The 20,180-nt window shown below is 40.5% G+C and overlaps 1 protein-coding gene across 3 annotated transcripts in view; it reads right to left on the bottom strand.

The window, feature by feature from the left end:
• The window catches only part of LOC126281242 (ubinuclein-1), a 338,292-nt gene that overhangs the window by 186,547 nt on the left and 131,565 nt on the right, over nucleotides 1-20,180 (bottom strand). Inside the window, exon 1 of one of the 3 annotated variants that reach the window (XM_049980025.1) lies at nucleotides 10,878-10,972. The exons of the other annotated variants lie outside the window; for them this stretch is intronic. The gene's annotated coding sequence lies outside the window, so the exon portion shown is untranslated. Of the gene's footprint in view, nucleotides 1-10,877; nucleotides 10,973-20,180 lie in introns of those variants that run through there. 3 annotated transcript variants of the gene reach the window in all.

Below are 20,180 nucleotides of genomic sequence, written 5' to 3'. Positions count from 1 at the left end.
TTTACCTATTTGGGGATAAGGTTACATTCATTACAGACCTCAAGCCTACAATAGTGCTCTTTGGGCCACACACTCTGATTCCGGAGCAGACAACGCGAAAGTTCCAGCACTAGGCAATTTTCCTCGGCTCCTGAAATTGTGGATTAAATGTAAGTCCACAGCATGACACACAAATGTGGACACAATATCATGCCTCCTCGCAGGACCAGACCCGGCCTTTGACTATAAGTAAACCTCGTGTTTTCACATATACGTGGAATGGTAACACACCTGGGTCGGGTTTCTCATTACAGTAGCATTGATCGCCACAGTGTTGTGACCCTAGCTCGTGCAGCATCATGTGCTGTGTGTCCGTGGATAGCCCACATACAATATGGAACCACAGGCCTGTGTACTCACCTCTCCCACCGTTGTTTGAGGCTGACTCAACTATTCACTGTGTCATCATCCCAACTGCACAGCGGCCTAAAGTTCTCCAACTTCTCCATCGCAGACTCTGGGGCATGTCACAAATAAATCTAACATGGTGAAAGGCCTACCAGCCAGGACTGAACAAGAAGGTAGAGGCTATGGTGTGCAACTGTTCCACTTGCACCCAGACCAGTTCACTCCATCCCAATCTTTCAGACATACGCATGCATACTATGTAGGAATGACAACCAACAAGCTGTCTGTCCACATGAATGACCACCGATAAACTGTGGCCAATAAACACCTGGCCCATCCTGTTGCTGAGCACACTGCCCAACATGAAATTCTCCATTTCAATGACTGCATCACAGCCTGTGCCTTAAGGATCCTTCCCACCAACACCAGCTTTTTTTGATTTTCGTCGCTGGAAACTCTCCCTGTAATATACCCTACATTCCTGTGACCGTCCTGGCCTCAACCTTCGTTAGTCACTGTTCTTACCCATCCAGCCCCTTCCCTGTTACCTTTCCCACACTACATAGCCCCCTATTCCACCAACGCACCCAGTCTTTTTACAACTCACCTCTTCTCTACCACCCCCTCCCCTGTCCGCCAATCTCGCCCCTGCACTCTGTCTAACCTCCTGACTGCACTTATCTCCTCTACCCTCTCTCCACCTCATTCCTACACGCTCTCCAGCAGGACTTCACAGTTCCCCACCCCTACCCTGCTATTCCTACCTGTCCCTGTCCCAGCCACCTCCAACCCCTACTCAGTTGCCTCTTCCATCATGCACTGCTGCTGCTGCCGCTGCTCGCAGTGTGGTTTCAGCTGCCAGAGGCTGCAGTCATTTGTGTTTGAGTTGTGTGTGTGTGTGTGTGTGTGTGTGTGTGTGTGTGTGTGTGTGTGTGTGTGTGTGTGTGTGTTTTTTCTTTTTTACAAAGGCCCTGTTGGCTGAAACCTTACTTTGTGAAATCTTTTTGTTGTGCCTATCTGCAACTCAGCATTTCTGCTATATGGTGAATAGCAACTACCCTTTTCATAATATTGACACATTGGATACAGAAATGTTAGAGGGAACTAAATGCACCATAGAGACCTCTACCGACAATCGCATGAATCAGTAACTTACAACGGTAGCATAGTAAACTTTCAGTTTCAGTGTTGAAGTAAAAATCTACCCCCAAGTTTCCACCTCTGTTCAAACATAGGATTCAGTCTACTGAGTTTGGACGATCCTATTCAAAAATAACAAGTTTGTTTGCAAGGCCATCACCTGTAGCAATCACAGAAGTATCCAATTTGTAAACAAAGCCTGTCTTTTCTTGCTGCAATGTATTTTATTTTTTCCAGATGCATTTCGCTTTTTACTTTAAAAGGCATCTTTTTTCCTATAGAAAATTTTGTAGATTACAAAGTAGTTCGCATCTTGTTTTTTTATGTGAATAAATGATTACTTACAGTTTTTCCCTTTTTTTGTTGTCATCATCTCGCTTTCCTCTCTTCTGGTCAGATACTGGAGGTTGCACTATCACTTCTCTTACAAAACATAAGCATATTTTCATGTCATGAACATTTTTCTTCAAAATTTTCATATTGTTTGCCCTTTTTGGTGTGGAGCCCTATTAGTCTTCTGTCACTAGTTGTAGATGCTTTACTGAAAACTGATTTAATCATGCACGTGGAAGAAATAAATTACATGGCAGCAAGGAATGGTGGATTTTATTTACAAATCAATTACTCAAAAATCTTGTATAATATCACCTGATAGGGGATTAAAGGTTTTACTGAATGAAATTTTCACTCTGCAGCAGAGTGTGCACTGATGTGAAACTTCCTGGCAGATTAAAACTGTGTGCCGGACCGAGACTCGAACTCGGGACCTTTGCCTTTCTCACGCAACTGCTCTTCCAACTGAGCTACCCAAGCAAGACACACACCATGTCCTCACAGCCTTACTTCTGCAAGTACCTCGTCTCCTACCTTCCAAACTTTACAGAAGCTCTCCTGTAAACCTTGCAGAACTAGCACTCCTGAAAGAAAGGACATTGCGGAGACATGGCTTAGCCACAGCACATGCCCCCAAAAGGCAAAGGTCCAGAGTTCGAGTCTCAGTCTGGCACACAGTTTTAATCTGCCAGGAAGTTTCAAAGATTTTACTGTTGAAAAATTCATTTTACTCCATTGAACACAATTTCAAATTATTCTCAAAACTAATGATACTGATTTCAACTGTTTTATGTACTTTAATATTACTGTTTTTTTATGATCACACACACACACACACACACACACACACACACACACACACACGATATACAAGTGTGATATTTTACTATTATTTTCTACAGTATTCACACTAGTTTTTAAGCTCTTTATCCAGCAAAAGTACACTATTCATGTACACAACGCCCACAGACACCAGAACACACACTGCCCTGGTTGCAACAGCACTGATTACTGATTATTGATTCCTGAAAGCAGCTGTCTGGGCGGATGGAGTTAAGTAGGGGGTAGGCAAGGACACACGAGGCGAGGAGGGTAACGGGATGTGGTGACAGCTTCTTTGACAGATGAGTCGGCACCTACACTATACAAAAGAAGTTTGGAGGATAAAATATATAAAAGAGAGAAGGGGGGAGAACGAGGGGAGGGGAGGAAGGGTGATGAAGTGGGGTACAGAGCGTGGAGTGAGAAGAGAGCGGAATTGCAAGAGCATGCGATATGCTGGGGAAACAATTCCCACTTGCAAACTTAAGAGAAACTTGTGCTGGAAGGGGGTATCCAAATGGCTTGCATGCTGAAGCAGCTGTTGACATTATTTGTGTTGTGTGCACCATTTTCAGCAACTGCATGGCCAAGTTTGCAGTTTGCCACAGTTCCTTCATGTAAGTAGACAGTTGTTTACTTGTCATCCTCTCACAGAATGCAGTACAGTAACTGTAGCATAGCTGATACATAACATGGCTGCTTTCGCATGACGCTCTGTTTATTGGATAGGAGATGGCTGTAACTCAACTCCAGAAAGAGCTGGTAGTGGGTGACTGTTACATATCTCGCAGCTGAGTTGACCACAAGGATGTGACAAATGGGATGTACGACTGGCAGCAGGGTTGGAGTAGGGATGACAAGGATATTCTGAAGGCTGGGTAGGTAGTGGATCTCTAATTTGGGGTGACATTGGTAGCATTGCTGGTAGGACATCCCTCACCTCAGGCCACACCAAGAGGTAGTTGAAGCCCTGATGAAGGTTGTTATGGAACTTTTCGTGACCAGGGCTATACAGGACAATCAAATTAATCTGGTCAGGTGCTGTTTAACAGGTTTTCTGGTGTCAGAGGAGGACATGACATGGGAGATCTGTTTATGAATGAGTTGGATAGAATACTGTGCGCTAATAACAGTTCCGGTAAGGTGAGTGATGTATTTTGACACCTTGTCGTTTCCAGAGCAGATGCGGCGTCCATGGTGGAAAGGTTGTTAAGGAAGAGATTTTGTGGGGTTATGGTTGACGTTATTAGTGGGGTGTGTGGTGAAGAAATATCTCCACTGCAGAGAACTAGTAAAGGCGAGAACATCCTTGAGTCCAGCATGGTTAAACTTTGGGCTACAGGTAAGTCCTTTATTAAGTATCTAGACTTCTGCAGAGATCATAACTTTAGCAGAAAGGTTGAAAAACAGTGTTACCAGATGCGTATTCAGGAGCAGTGAGTTTTGTGGATGAGATAGTTTCAGTACACTCCTTAGGACCAAAACCTATTTTCAACCATGTGCACTTGGAAACAAGCCTCTTTCCTGTGCCAGTCCTCTATAGTGGAAATATTTCTTCACCATGCACCACACTGACCACAACCAAATAAAACCTCAAACAGAACCTTGTTTAAATCAGTTCCAACATCCCTCCAACCACGACCCTCCTCCCCTTCTATCCAGTAATCCCTGGTTGTCTTACAGCAATTCCTCATTTCTAACCTGGCCTTACCTGCCATTCCTAAGGCCCTCCCCGGTGAGTTCATCATCAATATTATCGAATACGGAACTATCCATAACGCAAAAAGCAATCCAAGCCTTATCTTGCTTCCTGCAGATAAATGCTACACCATGTTAGTCTTGAATAATAGTGACTCTGTGGCTAAATGTTCTATATCATCTTTCCAACACCTCTGCATACAAATCTTTTAATCATGATCTAATCCCCCCAGTCCATCCCAAAACCTGACACCTGAATCCATCTCCATCCTCAACCCGCACTACTACCTTTTAGCTACTCTCCAAATTCCACAAATCCAACCTCACTGTTCTCCCCACTGGTCATGCCATTGTGGTTGGGTGCAATGCTTCCTCAGGACAAACCTTTTTCTTTGGTGACAAACACATCTAAACTACTATCTAGAACCTATCACTCTAAATTTACGACACTGCTTACATCCTCCATTGCCTTTCCATAGTCCCTGTCCCATTACCACCAAACTCCTTGTTTGTCACTGTGGATGTGCTGTCCTTACACACCAAAGCCCCCATTCCCATAGAATCCCAACTTTCCCAAAGTAATCCCGCTACCAAACCCGTCAGCCTTTTCCTAAACCCCCAGCCAACTACATCCTGACCAACAACTGTTTCACTTTCAAAAACCAAATCTGTAAACAAATCTGTGGTACTGCCTTGGATAATCACATGGTACCATTCTATATCAACTTGTTTATGAGCCAACTGGAGGCATCCTTTGTATCCACTCAACACCTAAAACCCTTGCCTGGTTCAGTTCCAATGACAACATTTTCACATTTTGGACTTGGGGCAGGGACAGCCTTCTGTCAACCAACGATAACCTCTACACCTCCTCCCATATCCACTTCAACTGGCCCTTCTCAACTCAAAACGGCACATTCCTAGATGTTTAACTACAGCACCCAGATGGCTTCATAAATGTGCCTGTTCATTTCAACCACACCAACCAACGACAGAACCTCCACTTTGAAAGCTGTCACCTATCCCGTGTGAGGGTGTCACATACTTACCGCCTCACCACACTTGGATGCTCTACCTTATTGGAAAGTAGAAGTCATTGAAATGTACCACTTACCTTACCACAGAGTTTATTGGCAGACAATATCCTATCCAACTAATATATTAACAAATCTCCCATGCCATCTCCTCCTCCGACACCAGTGAACCTACGAGACAACCAGTTCCTCTGATCAACCAGGATCAAGTCAGTGTCAAAACGTTCCACCACATCCTTCACCAGGGCTTTGACTACCACTTGGCATGATGTGAGATGAGGGATGTCCTATCAAAAATCACCCCAATTAGAGATCCACGACAACCCAACCTACAGAATATCCTTGCCCATCCCTAATCCAATCCTGCTCCCAACCCTGCACCCCATTTTTCATTTCCTTGTAGCCGACCCAGCTGCAAGAGCTGTTCTGTATGCCCACCAATATCTCCTGCTGCTGTAATTGGGTTACAGCCACCTCCTACCCAATAAACAGGAGACCCACACGTGAAAGAACTCATGTTATACATCAGCTATGCTGCAATTTCTGTACAACATTCTATGAGGGCACAATCAAATAAACAACTGTCTACTGTCATGAATGTAGCAAACTGCAAACTTGACCACCCAATTGTTGAACACGTTGCACACCACAACACAAATGAGTTCCACAGTTGCTTCAGTACTCTACCATTTGGATACTCCCTTCCAGCACTAGTTTCTCTGAAGTACGTAAGTGGGAACTGTTCCACAGCACATATCTTGCACTCTCATGATCCTCCTGACCTAAACCTCAGCAAACATGTTTCCTACTTCCTCACCTTACCTTTTTCCTTTTCTCTTCTGTCTACACTGCCCCTTTCCTGCCAGATCGTGTACTACCTTTTCCCACCACTCTTCCTCCTCCCTCTGACCCTCTCTCCATTTCTCTCTGCTCTCCCTATTCATCTCCACCTTCCTCTTCTTGCCTCCCCTCCCTTCCCACCATTCCTTCTTATATACTCTATCCTCCAGACTCCTTTTATCTTGTTGTGCAGCTGTTGAGTCATCTGCGAAACGACCTGCCAGACACTATTATGCTACCCCTTCCCGTTGTCTCACGAGTCCTTCCCTACCTCCTCCCCACCTTTGTCTACTTCAGCAAGTGCTGTAAGTAATCGGTAATCAATGATCACTCTCACCATGCCTATGGGTGTCTGAATACTTTTACCAGAGAAAGAGCAAAAGCTAGTTGATTCATGTTTCCTTTTACATGTTCCTGTGTGCCATGCATTGGTCTGCTGCAGATGGTTGATTGCCTTTCCCTTATTTTACATATTCTTCCATCAAGGAATTTATATTGTTTTCAATATTATTTTCTGTTTAGTAATGTCCACCATCCTGCAGAATTTTATGAACAATAACATTTTCCATCTGGAACGCTATTTTATGTATTTATTCAAAGTCGCAATTTCAACTGTCATAACTCATGGTTCATATGTACAAGAAAAAGGATTCTTTGCCATCTGTCAAGTGGTTATTCATTAATTAAAGTGCAGCTACTCACAGTGGTCCACTTTGGGCTGTAATTATGATATGGCAGTAAAACTTTGTATATATTCTAATGCGTTAATGTGGAACCAATTGACTTTGAAGGGAAAAAAAGGGGGGAGTGTCAATTTTGGCCACCAGGTGAAAATCTGGCACTGTGAATACAAGAAGGATGTATAAAAATGTTTCTAAACGTAATGGATTAGGAACAGACCTGGGCAGAAAAGGTTAAATAAGTGAGAAATGCATAATGTTTACTTTATTCTAAACTGCCACTTACACAATGCTGCATCCATAAAACGATGTGAGCAACAGTTGCTCACAGCATTTCTGGTACAATCTGAGAAACATGTTCTTGTTTACTGGCTTTCAGATCAGGTAGAGACCATATGTGTACCTGGTACATGCATTCTTTTAGATAGCCAAAGTCACTTTGATTCAGATCAGGTGACCTTGCAGGCCATGGATATGGAGACATATCCATGGAAGGTTGCATTAATCAGACCTTTCACTGGGTGAGCAACATGAGGTGTCACCCCATCTTGCATGACAATAGTGGTTTCCACACAGAGGCGCTCTTCCAAAACAGGAATCACATGCTGTACAAAGAGGTTTCGATACATGCAGACGTCATAGCACACTTGACTGTCCCCCTGCCCACAGGTAGAGAATAAAGGTGCTGGTGATCCACACTATACCAGTCATATACTGCAAGTGTAATGGCTCTTCATGCACAACACGTGGTTTAACAGTACCTCAAATTTGGCATTTCTCTGCCTTAACTGCATCCTGTAGTATAAAGTGTGCCTCGTCACTCCATAAAATATTGCTCAGCCTCTTATCATAAACTTCAGTCAGTGCCAGAAACCAAAGAGCAAATTCAGAACGTTGCTCCAAATCATGAGGTTTCAGCTGCTGCACCATCTGGATCTCATAGAGGTATGAGTGTGAAATACAACACACAGCTTTTTGAACTGTTTACCATGGGATGGACAATACTTCTGACAGAGCGTAAGTACAAGTACTACCTGGGTCGTATGCTGAATGGTCTATTACAGTAACAGGGACCTCGTCAATAATTTCCACTTCTAGGTGTGTCACCAAGTTCATCTGTGTTTTAGAATTTCATTATCAACACCACTGCCATATGATAATTATAGCCCACACAGGACCTCCGTAAGTGGCTGCACTTTAATTATAACCATATGGTATATGAAAGACTGTAGTGCTTCATGTGATCATTCCTGTCTACTTTATGTCATCCTAAGCTATTTAATTTCTTCTGTGCATGCCAGGTAGTACTCCGTGAGTTCCTAGAGCTTTGGCTGTCAAGCGTCACATCTGGTGCACATACAGTGGGTATTAAGACTACTGTATGATAGGAAGTTAACAGCAATTTAAATACGTTAACAATTGACATGAGGACTGTGTCATTTTGAAAGGAGTGATTATGCTTTGATGCATATTATGGTGGGAATGGCACAACAATCAAAACAGCAGTTCCGAATATGTACACTTAACAACAGTCCATGTGGAAGATGTCACTGCATTCTATGTGAAAAATGTTGTCATTTCATTCTACCACATTACACTTAAAAGGACATCTCTGGCTTCTTTCCACATCACGGAAAAACTTTTTCATTAAATGCAAGAAACATGAGTCATGCTATATAATGTTCTAATTAACACCTATGAAATACTTCATAAATAAAACATATTTATTAATGTCATGGCAACTGTTCGCTTTGTCTGCATGATACTACAGGCTTTCATTTACAGTGTAGTTTTGATCCAGCAAAATAATACAGAAAGGGGAATGGTGTTAGACTTCCCATTTCGTTCGTAAGCATGGACAAGACAATCAGTGAAATGACTGTTTCCAGGGTACCGGCCTACTCTAAACTGTACCTGAGTATGCAGAAGAAATACTTTTAATGCTAGTGCTCAAAGTGAGTTGATACCATACAAGTGCAATAAAACCAACATCAAAATATTCGTCAGAAATGACAAAAGGTGCAATAAAATTATAACTGCTGACTAAGTCAAGTGGGCATGGCCTCCTGATAGTGCAACAACTGTGCAATGTATGCCATTACTTGTACAAATATCCCACAATATAAGAAAAGCAGTATCAAAAAATGTAGTCACATCTTCCCAAAACTAAGTTCATCTACTTTCAGTCAAATGTGGACCGCACCTCAATAAATCACAACTACATAAAAATAAGTTAATTTGATAAACATTGTCTGTTGTGTTACTCATACTATTTTTAACATTCTGATCATACAGAATATGAGAAACTCGATAAAAGCAAGGTTGCAGGATGTAACTTTACAAATGGACACAGACTGAAAAAATAATAAATAAAATGCAACTGACATTGATCACAATTTGAACTGCAGTTTTGCAATTAATTGATGATCTTACTGCATGGCACCAAATTAACATAGGTCTATTTTTTGAATGTAGTATGGAGAAAGGCATTCATTCATGATGAGTAAGCAGGGGAACCAAACAACAGCATTTCTGGGAATGGTCTCAATTCAGCCTCATAACTGAACATTCTCTTCAAGTTATCTAGAAAAGCAACTTATCACTGTATGAGCTCTTGGACATGCATATTATGAAGACATTTTCACTTTGTCATTACAGCAGTGACCAGTGGCAGCAACTGTCTTTATTTCAATGGTAAATACAGCAAGAGACATTATGGCAAGTTGGTTATTAATGCCACAGTAATTGCCACAGAAACAGAAATGACTATTTGGCGCAAGATATTAGGAATATTTTAATCATTAGACATTACAGTAAAGTTTCCACAATGCAATGAAGTCTGATCATTCAATTATTTCATCATATTGCAGTGGTTGGGAAAATAAATTTTAATCTCTGAGAAAACAATGAGTTTCAGAAAACAGCTTGAGGGAAGATATTATCACTTCTTTTCCAGTCTCTAGTCTGTGTATCAGAGACCTAAAAATTTGTCATTTATATTTACACTAAAGGGAAAGCTGTCATCAACATGAAAGTTGATTTGAGTATCACATTACTTTATGAGGCCGGATTCTATTGGAGATGAAACACCCTTGTCTTCCTTTGATATTTACACTGACTAACCAACGTAATTTAAATGGGATCAAAGTTTAATGAGGCCTTCACATCACATTTCAACTTGGCACATATACAAATAATTGTCAGAAGTGACGAGTGACTTAATGGAACACACTTCTTTGTACTTTATTTTTGCAACATCTGAATTGTTTGAAATATAATTTAAGGAAGTAAAATTAAGCAAGGATTATTTTCTGTTTCTTTTTCAGTTTCTAATGCATGCCATAACAATTTTCTGTTTGGTTCTTCTGATGGCCATATGTGAACAAATTTCTGAGCAGTGTCATTCCTCTGTCTTAAAAGGCCACTAAAATAATGAGTTCATACGAAGTAAGCTGCTTGGAACTATCATTTGTTGAAAGTTCTATGTAGACCCACTGTTAAACCAAATAGGCTACCCAAACAGCTTATATTTAATTCAAAATAACATTAGCATCAAACATTTAAAAGTGCAGTGCATTTCCAAAAGTTTTAATGTATGTGTTGTTTTCAATCCCAGTTTTCTCCCCTATTTATGATTTTCCCGTTTTTTATTACATGGAATATGTAAAAAAATTGTGTGCTAAGGCTAACAAATTTATGAACTATGTACAAAAGTCTGCATTTACAAAGCATCTGTGAAAAGGTAACTACTGTGTGTGTGTGTGTGTGTGTGTGTGTGTGTGTGTGTGTGTGTGTGTGTGTGTTGACTACTACATGAGAACATTACCAAGATCAAGCTGTAGCATGCATTATGAAGGATATGGTGAACCAGCACCAGAGTGAAAACAGGAACAAAATGTTAAGTAATTTCTACTCAAGCTGAGGCTCAGGTTAACATTCTCACCTCTGCATTAGCTCGCTGTTTCTGCTTAAGCTGAGAAATAAATTCTTGCACGATTTGAGTGTTTTCGAGTGAGTGGTGCAGGAATGACACTCAGTGCAGGGCTACAGACTTCTGGAGGGAAATACACAAGCAGGTTAAATAAAAGGATGTGCGCATACACACTGAACAAAGATTCAAACTTAACCGTAAAGTTGAGCAAATGAAGCACCAGCTAATAACACCTGATCTAATGAATCCATGAACTGTGGTATAGCACCTTAGCATGATTTTTTAAAGGTCTATACATAAACAAGACTTCTGCACTACAAACTTCATAAAAATATTATGTGAAACAATCAGGTACAGATAATTCTACTTCCACTATCACTTTTTCAGTAGTAAGTACAAGAAATACACAAAAATAATAAATAATGTATCATGCAAGATTCTAATGGATGACATAGTTAACCTCTGATATCAATACCACGATGAACAAAATTCAGGAAAACTTCCCCAGAGGAGATATTTGGGGGCAAGTACGAAACTATATTAACCAAACCATTTTTAAAAAAAAAAGAGGTAACAGCTCGGCTATTCCACAAATCTCCACAAAAATAGTTATAATATGACTACAATTTTCTACACAATACTATGATTCCTACAACATAATGCTGATCCCCATCATATCAGACATCAGTTACAACAATTCAACTAAGCATGTACAGTTAACATGCTAAATGTTGCACTTCCCAGGAAAGTCAAGAGCTGAAGTAGAGTTCCAAAAAAATGTAAGAGTACAAACCTTGAAACAACAGAAAATGTGAAGCAATGTAAAAATTGTATTGGCGTTATCAAGAAGAGTATTGGCAGAAACAGGATGTAACAGGAAATGAAACAATGGAAAAGTAACCAATGTAACTTCTGCTCGATAACTACTCAAGTTAATTAAGATTTACTACCTACACTGTCATCTACATTAAGATGGAAAAATGAAGTAAGGTACTGAAAGTTGTTATGTTCTGAACAAAAAATGGCTCGAGTGTTCTTTTCTAAGCTAAGTACCAGTAAATAGCAACAACAAATGTATAGATAATGATAAGTGTCCTACAACGATGGGTACAAAATTACTTACTACATTCCTGTAGTAAACAGATGATAGGTTGCATTCCATTATTTCCTGTAGTTAAACTCTTAACACTATTATTTGAAGTAATTTTCAAAGTATCAGCTATTGCAATAGGACTAATTTTGAGTGTTCTCTCCTGTTTTAAAGTCTTGAGATAGTACTCTTCTCTAACAATGGGCATAATGATAACCACAGTGCTTATGGGTTGGCCAGAATATTCTTGAAATTACTGAATGACACTATTCTGCTTCTTATCATTTACACAGAAGATAGATTTGTTATAAGTTACTGGAAGCGAAAATAAATTTCTTTACCTGTAAGACCTAATAAAAAGAAATGGCAAAAAATTTGATAGCAAAAGTAAAAATTTTCTTGAAGAGGAATGGACAGCACGAAACTTTGAAAATATTTAGGCCATAACACTGCACACTCAACTAGTCACACGGTTGAGTGGAACGGAAGAATAAAACAGTTTAATTGTGTGATGATAAAGAAGAAAACAAAAGGAGAGTAGATAGAAAACTTCACAGGGAATGAAAACAGAGAAAAAAAATTGGTGTGAGCAGTACCTTTTAACAGAAAGGGTCTCACAGATAATTTGGATAACAACTAAAAGGCAACAAATGTCAGTGTACAACACAGAACGAAGAACAAAAACACACCACAACTACCATCAGGTAAGTAATAATCACAATGAGAAACATTCATTTTTCTGCAGCAAAAGCTTCAGTAACTCATCAGTGTATCTTGCACATAACTATTGTGCCTAAAGAAGGCAGAATCATGCATGTATAGCTAACATATTTAACTGAATATAAAATTGAAGTAATTTGGGGAAAAAAGAAAAACTGAATATGAATCATCTTAAATTATGTCAAATAAGAAAGAAATGGTCCAGGGGAATGATACCACTACACATATGAAGGAATTGTGTATCACTGAAAGCCACTTTCCTTCTTTTTATATCTTGCATAAAAAAGTATTACATTTGTAAAAAGCATTTTGGAAAGTAAGTAAGGCATGCAAATTTCTTTGGCCAAGAACAGTACCCAAAATCTGTACCCCTTGTTCTACTGCTCACTTGCATCTCCTTTGTTACACGAGTGATGACTCGCTCCCCAAACTCTTCTCCCCCACCACAGCTTATATTTACATTATTCAGAATTTATGCATTGTCTGAGAAAGTTCATATTTTGTCAGAAGTTAGATGCAGTAGCAATGCTCACCAAATAGTACGTGTAAGTAGAGCAGACAATAACAAAGGCAGCAGAATACTAAAGCAAGCGCGTCAATTGAGATTATAGGAAGAAATGGAAGATTGTAAAAAACTGCAAGCACTATCAAGGCAAAGAACAAGCCAGGTATCCTCACCGTTAAAAACTATGGGTCACAACCGAAATAAACAACATCTAGAGAATCTCTCTCCCAAGATTAAAATACAGCAACTTCCAAAAAGTCCCTTAAAACTACAGATTTGGGTGACCTTTTCTTGTTGTTATCCACTCTCATTTTTCCACTTTGCTTAGGTACAGGATTTGATGAAGCAACTGCACATACAAATCACTACAATCCTAGTAGTGCTAAGCTGTCAGCCAACAACATGTGATACATCATATGAACATATCCAGAAATATACAATATTCCCTCCTATCTCTTTCGCCTAGGATAAACAAGCAACACATTGTTATTTGATTATAACTCATATCATGCATATAATTTTCTATTGTAAATTTATAGTATTAAAACAATGGGATTATTATTCAGTAGGTGGATTGTCATATGAACACCAAATTGAGTGCCCACAACATTTTTTTACTGTTCAATATGAAGTATACTATGTAACTGCTTTTCCTAAAAATGAAACACACACACACACACACACACACACACACACACACACACACACACACACGAGACAGTGACGTTTTACAATTCTCTTGCAAGTACTTTGATTTATTAGACTATCATTTAATGTAACAATATCGGTAATAGTGGTCTCACTTCATCATACTGAAACCAACATATAACTTTCTTATTTATAGTTGAAATTAAGCACCGATTTTAACAACTGAATGAATTATTATTTTACTATTACAAATGTAGCAGCACTGTTACCCAAACTTCTCTTCAAATCCTAATAATAATAATGCAAATGTCATCATTTTACATGTGCTCAGGTGAAACATACTGAAAGTTCTTTACATAAGTGACAGTATTACACTTCTTCAGTAAATACTTATTTCTGTCTTTAGGTTCACCATTCCCACAGCAGTTTAAGACAAAATATCACTTTGACAGGCAGCATTGTTATCTGACTGTTCCTCAACAATGTGTGTGAAACGTTTTGTTATGCTTTCGTAACAAATGAAATCCACTTCTATCCATAATGTTCAGCTTTTACACAAAATAAGTGATTGTATTTTATGACCTTTGCTACATACAGTGTTGTAGGCCAATGTGATAAAGCAAGCACAACACTGGCTATTTACATTAAAATAATCTGCTGAGGAAATGTTAATCTGCAAAAAGAGCTAACACGTTCGGATACCGACTGTATTATGAAAAGGATAGATTACCACTCACAATGAAGATGGCATAATTTGTTGTAGACAGGTACGACAAATAGTGTTACATATAAGCTTCCGAGCAAAGCCTTCATCAGAAAAGGAAAACACGCACACATTCACACACACCTGACCATTATCTCCATCAGCTCCGGCCAAAAGGCAACTGAAACAAAATGAATGTGAGCAACAATCTGGAGTGGGGTAAGGAAGGGGTGGGGAGGGGAGGGGTGCAGCCTTCACAGACAGACATTATCCCAGAGACCAACTCCACAAACAGATTTCCAGTGCCACATCACCACACACCCCCAATCCTTCCACCAACATCAAGAGCCAGCCACAAAGGACTGCACCGTTCATCATCTGATACCACCCCAGGCTGGAGAAACTGTACCACACCCTTAGTCAGAGCTTTGATTGTCCATTATCATGCCTTGAAATTAGGGACATTCTACCAAAACTCCTTCTCATGTCTCCTAAAGTGGTGTTCCATCACCTGCCCAACCTCCACAACATCCTAGTCTATCCATATGCAGCACCCAATCCAAACCTCTTTACACGGGGATCATATCCTTGTGGAAAACCTAGCTGTGGGACCTGCCCAATCCACCCACCCAGCACCTCCTTTTCTAGTCCTGTCATATGATAATCCTATCCCATCTCAGGCCCGACCACACGTGAAAGCAACCATTTCATATAGGCCCTATCTGCTCTGCTGCAATCATTGTTCACCTTTTTACATTGTTATGACTACCAACCAGCTTGCACCAGGATAAATGGGCACCACGAAACTGTGGCCAAATGCAGTGGACCACTTTATGGTACAACATGCAGCTGAACATAATATGCTTTATTTCAATGGCTGCTTTACAACTCAGACCATAAGGATTTTCCCCTCCACCACCAGCTTTCCAAAACTGCAGAGATGAGAGTTATCCTTACAATATTTTATCTGCTCCTGAAATCACCCTGACCTCAACCTTGAATAACCTACTGTCCCCACATCCTCCAGCCAGCTGTTTAGCTATTTCCAGTCCCTTTGTCCTGTCACCACCTGATAATTCGCCTCCCCTTACCTTCATTGGGCACTTCTCTCCCCAGTGCACCCACCACTATTTTCATTTTCCCTGCTCCTCTCCTTTTCAATTCCTGTCCCCCCCTCCCCATAGCCTACCAATGCTGAGCATGGCAGCCTAGACATGCCACCTCTATTCCCTGCATGCTCTGCCAGGCAGCACTGATTCCTCTTCCCCCACCTGTACCCTGCATCTCTCCCCCTTCCCAGCCTCATTCAGAATTGCTGCTCCTGTTCAACATGTTTCAGTTGCATTCTGGCCACAGTGGCCAGAGATAGTGGTCATGTGTGTGTCACGCGTGCAAGCTTGTGTGAATGTGTGTGCATCTTTCTTTTCTGAAGAAGGCTTTGTCTGAAGGCTTATACGTAACAGTCTCTTCGTCGTGCCTGTCTACAATTCAACATGTCATCTTTACACTGAGTAGCAGCCTATCCTTTTCGTAATATTGTTGATATTGTCAACAAGAAGAACCAACTTTATAAGTTTAATTAATATTCTACATTCATCCTTACCTGTCTATGAGGTTATTAGAAGCCGACTTGTGCCAGGGATGACTCTCTTACTGAGATGTAAACTCAGTCAGGATCACCTTGAAGTGTTTTTCAGTGGTGTGATAAGTCGGGTGGAGGAGGGAGGGCTTGAATAATAATCACACAGTCCGGTAGATTGAAGCTGCTTTCCGGTGAACTGCTGATCACAGTGTGGTCTCAGCTCTCCGAGACTGCAGGTGTGTGTGTGTGTGTGTGTGTGTGTGTGTGTGTGTGTGTGTGTGTGTGTGTGTGTGTGTGTGTGTGTGTACTGCTGACAAAGGCCTTAATGGCTGAAAGCTTTAATTGTGTGAATCTTTTTATTGTGTCTATCGCGGCTCAGTATCTGCGCTATATGCTGAGTAGCTGGTATTGTTACATTCCATCCTGGATCTTCCACTGTTTGATAGGGGATTGTAGTATATTCCTAGTGCTATCATTTAAAGCTGATTCTTGAAACTTTGTTAAGACTTTTTCGGGATAGTCTACACCCACCTTCAAGAGTCCTCCAGTTCCGTTCTTTAAACATCTCAGTGACACACTTCCACGGGTCAAACAAACCTCAGTATATGAACAAAAATAATTAATTACTCATAATATAATGTAAAAAGATAGATAAAAAAAATTTACTCAGCAAGTGGCAGCAGGAGAACACAAACACAAAAGATTTAACTTGTACAAGTTTTAGGAGCCAGTGGCTCCTCCTGGCAGAAGAGTTCAAGGGAAAGGAAGAGGGATGAAGGAAAAGGACTGGAGAACTTTTGGAAAAAGAAGTACAGTTCAGAAAAGTCATCCAGAACCCTGGGTCTGGGGAGACTTACTGGACGGGATGAAAATGAAAGGCAAGACTGTTGGGGACTGCACCAGACGAGGTTTGAAAACCTAAGAGCTTAAAGGTGGCAGACAGGATAATATATGCAAGACAGAGATTACTACTGAAATATCTTGCACAAGCTGATAAGAGTGAAAAGCAAAGTGCATTGTATGTCATAGGAGTGGGAGGAGGTATGGCAGGAAATTAGAAAACTAAAATGGACTGAAGAAAGGAATAGTTGCTATGAATAAATGCTGAGCTGGAAGGAATTAACGTAAAATAAGGCCAGGTGGGTGGCTAGAACCAAGGTCAAATTGTAGTGCTAATTCCCATCTGTAGAGTACTAAGAAACTGGTGTCTAAGGGAAGAATCCAAATGGTGTGTGTGATGAAACAGGCACTGATGTCATGACTGTCATTTTGCAGAGCATGCTCTGCAATAGAATATTGTGTGTTGTCGATACACACCCTCTGCCAGTATACATCTTTGCTGTATGGACTCATGGTGACTCTGACCTGTTAAAATTCCTGGAATCTTTAAATACCTTCTCTCAACTAAAAACTTAGATTTTGACAGTTGCCATCCTTTCCATGTCAAACATTCCCTCCCATACAGCCTTGCCACTTGAGGCAAACACATTTGTTTGGATGCAGACACTTTACAGCGAAACACCCCCATTCTCACCTCAGCCGTCACTGGACGTACTTACTTTAACAGCCTAGTTCAAAGGCAGAATTCCCAGGGCATCACATAGAAACCTGGTACTGCTGATTCCTCTTTAAAAAAATTTCACCTACTACTTTGGAGCACACCACTTTTCACGCAGCATTTCCCTGAAGGTCTTAAACAGCTACTTCGACAAGGCCATGACTTTCTAAAATCATGCACTGAAAGTAGATCAATTCTGTCCGATTTTGCCCACCACACCTAGAATGGTGTTTCATCACCCTCCCAATCTCTGCAATATCCTTGTCAGACCCTATGCTACTCCTGCACCCATCTCCAATCTCCATACCCTATGGCTTCTACCCCTATGACCGTCCCCACTGCGTGACTTGCTCCCATGTGCCCTCCAACCACCACCTATTCCAGCTCTGTAACAGGCAAAACATATACTACCAAAGGGAGAGCCACCTGTGAAATGATACCTGTCATATACCAGCTGTTAGGTAAACATCGTTCAACTTTTTACAATGGCATGACTACCACTCAGTTATCATTCAGGAAGAATGGGCATAGATAGAGGATTTATACCAGTAACACAAAATATCCTGTAGCAGAACATGCTGTACAACACGACTGTCATGACCTCGGTACCTATTTCACCAAACGCTCCAGTTGGATTCTTCCCCCAGACACCAATTCCTCAGAACTCCACAGGTGGAAATTAGCACTACAACATGCCCTTGGTTCTCACCACCCACCTGGCCTTATTTTACATTAATCCCTTCTGTATTGGCATTTCTTCAGAGCAAATACTCCTTTCTTCACTTAGTTTTAGTTTTCTACATCTGTCATTTCCTGACCTTTCTATTTTTCGCTGTCCCGCCTCTCACCGCTGTTGCATACAATGCACGTAGCTTTTCATTCTTATTGGCTCGAGCAAGATGTTTTAGTAGTAACCTCTGTCTTGCACACTACCCTGTCTTCCACCTTTAAGCTCTTAGGTTTTCAAATCTCATCTAGTGCAGTCCCCAACAATCGGTCTTTCCTTCTCAGCCCGCCCAGTAAGTCTCCCTGACCGAGGGATCTGGGTGACTTTTCTGAACTGTACTATTTTCCTAAAGATCTCCAGTCCTTTTCTTTCACGCCTCTTCCTTCCCCTTCAACTCTTCTGCTAGAAGGAGAAGCCATTGGTTCCTAAAGCTTTGTAAAAGTTAAATCTTTTTGCGTGTGTTCTCCTGCTGTCGCTTGGCGAGTAAATTTTTTTATTTATTCATTTACATTATAAACCTCTGTATACAGTCAATATGCCCTGTTAGTCCTATTTGGTGTGGGTCCCACATACTTGAGCAATATTCTAGAACTAGTCACACGAGTGATTTGAAAGCAATCTTCTTTGTAGACTGATTGCACTTTCCCTGTATTCTACCAATAAACCAAAGTCTACAACCCCACATGACTCAGCCTATGTGATCATTCCACTTTATACCCATACAAATGTTAAAACCACAAACACCCGATAATCAACAGTCAGTCTCAGCACAGCAATGGGTGTGTTCATTTGGATGTCTATGTGATGCTGTCCGCACTTCTGCTAGAGGAAGAGCAAGAGGTTGAAAGCTATTTAATACTGTTTTCTGTTGTGTGTCACACATCAGTCAGCTATAGGTGACTAGCTGACCTTTCTTTATTTTATGTATTATTCCACCAAGGAATTCCAGTGTTGTTATAACTTAAGTGTAATAAGTAAATATTAAGCTATGAGGGGGGGGGGGGGGGGGGGTTAAAAATGAAATGTTTTCAAAGTACCAGCTATCTTTTTAATTTATTTGATGAATAGTAATCAGCAATATAGTAAAATTACAGAATGTATCAATTCTCGACTGTCAAAGTGGAAAGACACTGGATTTGAGGAAATCTATCGTCTTGTTGCTGTTCGCCTTCTGGTGGCACAAGTTAAGAACTTAAAATTAAGTGATTATTGGTCCAGAGACACACTTTTCAACACCCCAGTTTTCAGCGAAATTATGTCCCGTGGCCGTTTCTGTCTACTTCTGAGAATGTTACACTTCAGTGATAACTCTGCGAGTACTGGAGGGGACAGTCTATTTAAAATTAGGATGATTGTTGACAAAGTTTGTAAGACGTTTCGTAATTCATTTCACCCACATCACAAGGATTTTATAGATGAAAGTCTCTAGCTGTTCAAAGGACAATTATCTTTTAAGCAATTTATTCCAATCAATGGCAGTAGATTTGGAATAGAGACATTTGGACTGTTTGAAGGTCAGAGTGGGTATATTTTAGATTTTATTGTATATACAGGCGCAACAACAGAAATTGGGTTCCACAATTTGGGAAAAAGTGATGACAAAGTGGCAACTCTTATGGAACCATATTTGGATCAGGGTGATATTCTATATGTTGATAACTGGTACTCCAGCCCCGACCCGTTCCTCTGGCTTCACAACCATGGAACAGTCACAACATGCCAAAACTGCAGAAGAAATTAAAATGAGGAGAAACTGTGTTTAGGTCCATTGATAATGTCATT

The sequence above is a fragment of the Schistocerca gregaria genome, chromosome 7 (genome assembly GCF_023897955.1).
Source record: "Schistocerca gregaria isolate iqSchGreg1 chromosome 7, iqSchGreg1.2, whole genome shotgun sequence".
Classification (NCBI taxonomy): Eukaryota; Metazoa; Arthropoda; class Insecta; order Orthoptera; family Acrididae; genus Schistocerca; species Schistocerca gregaria.
This window is presented reverse-complemented; position numbering and strand designations above follow the sequence as displayed.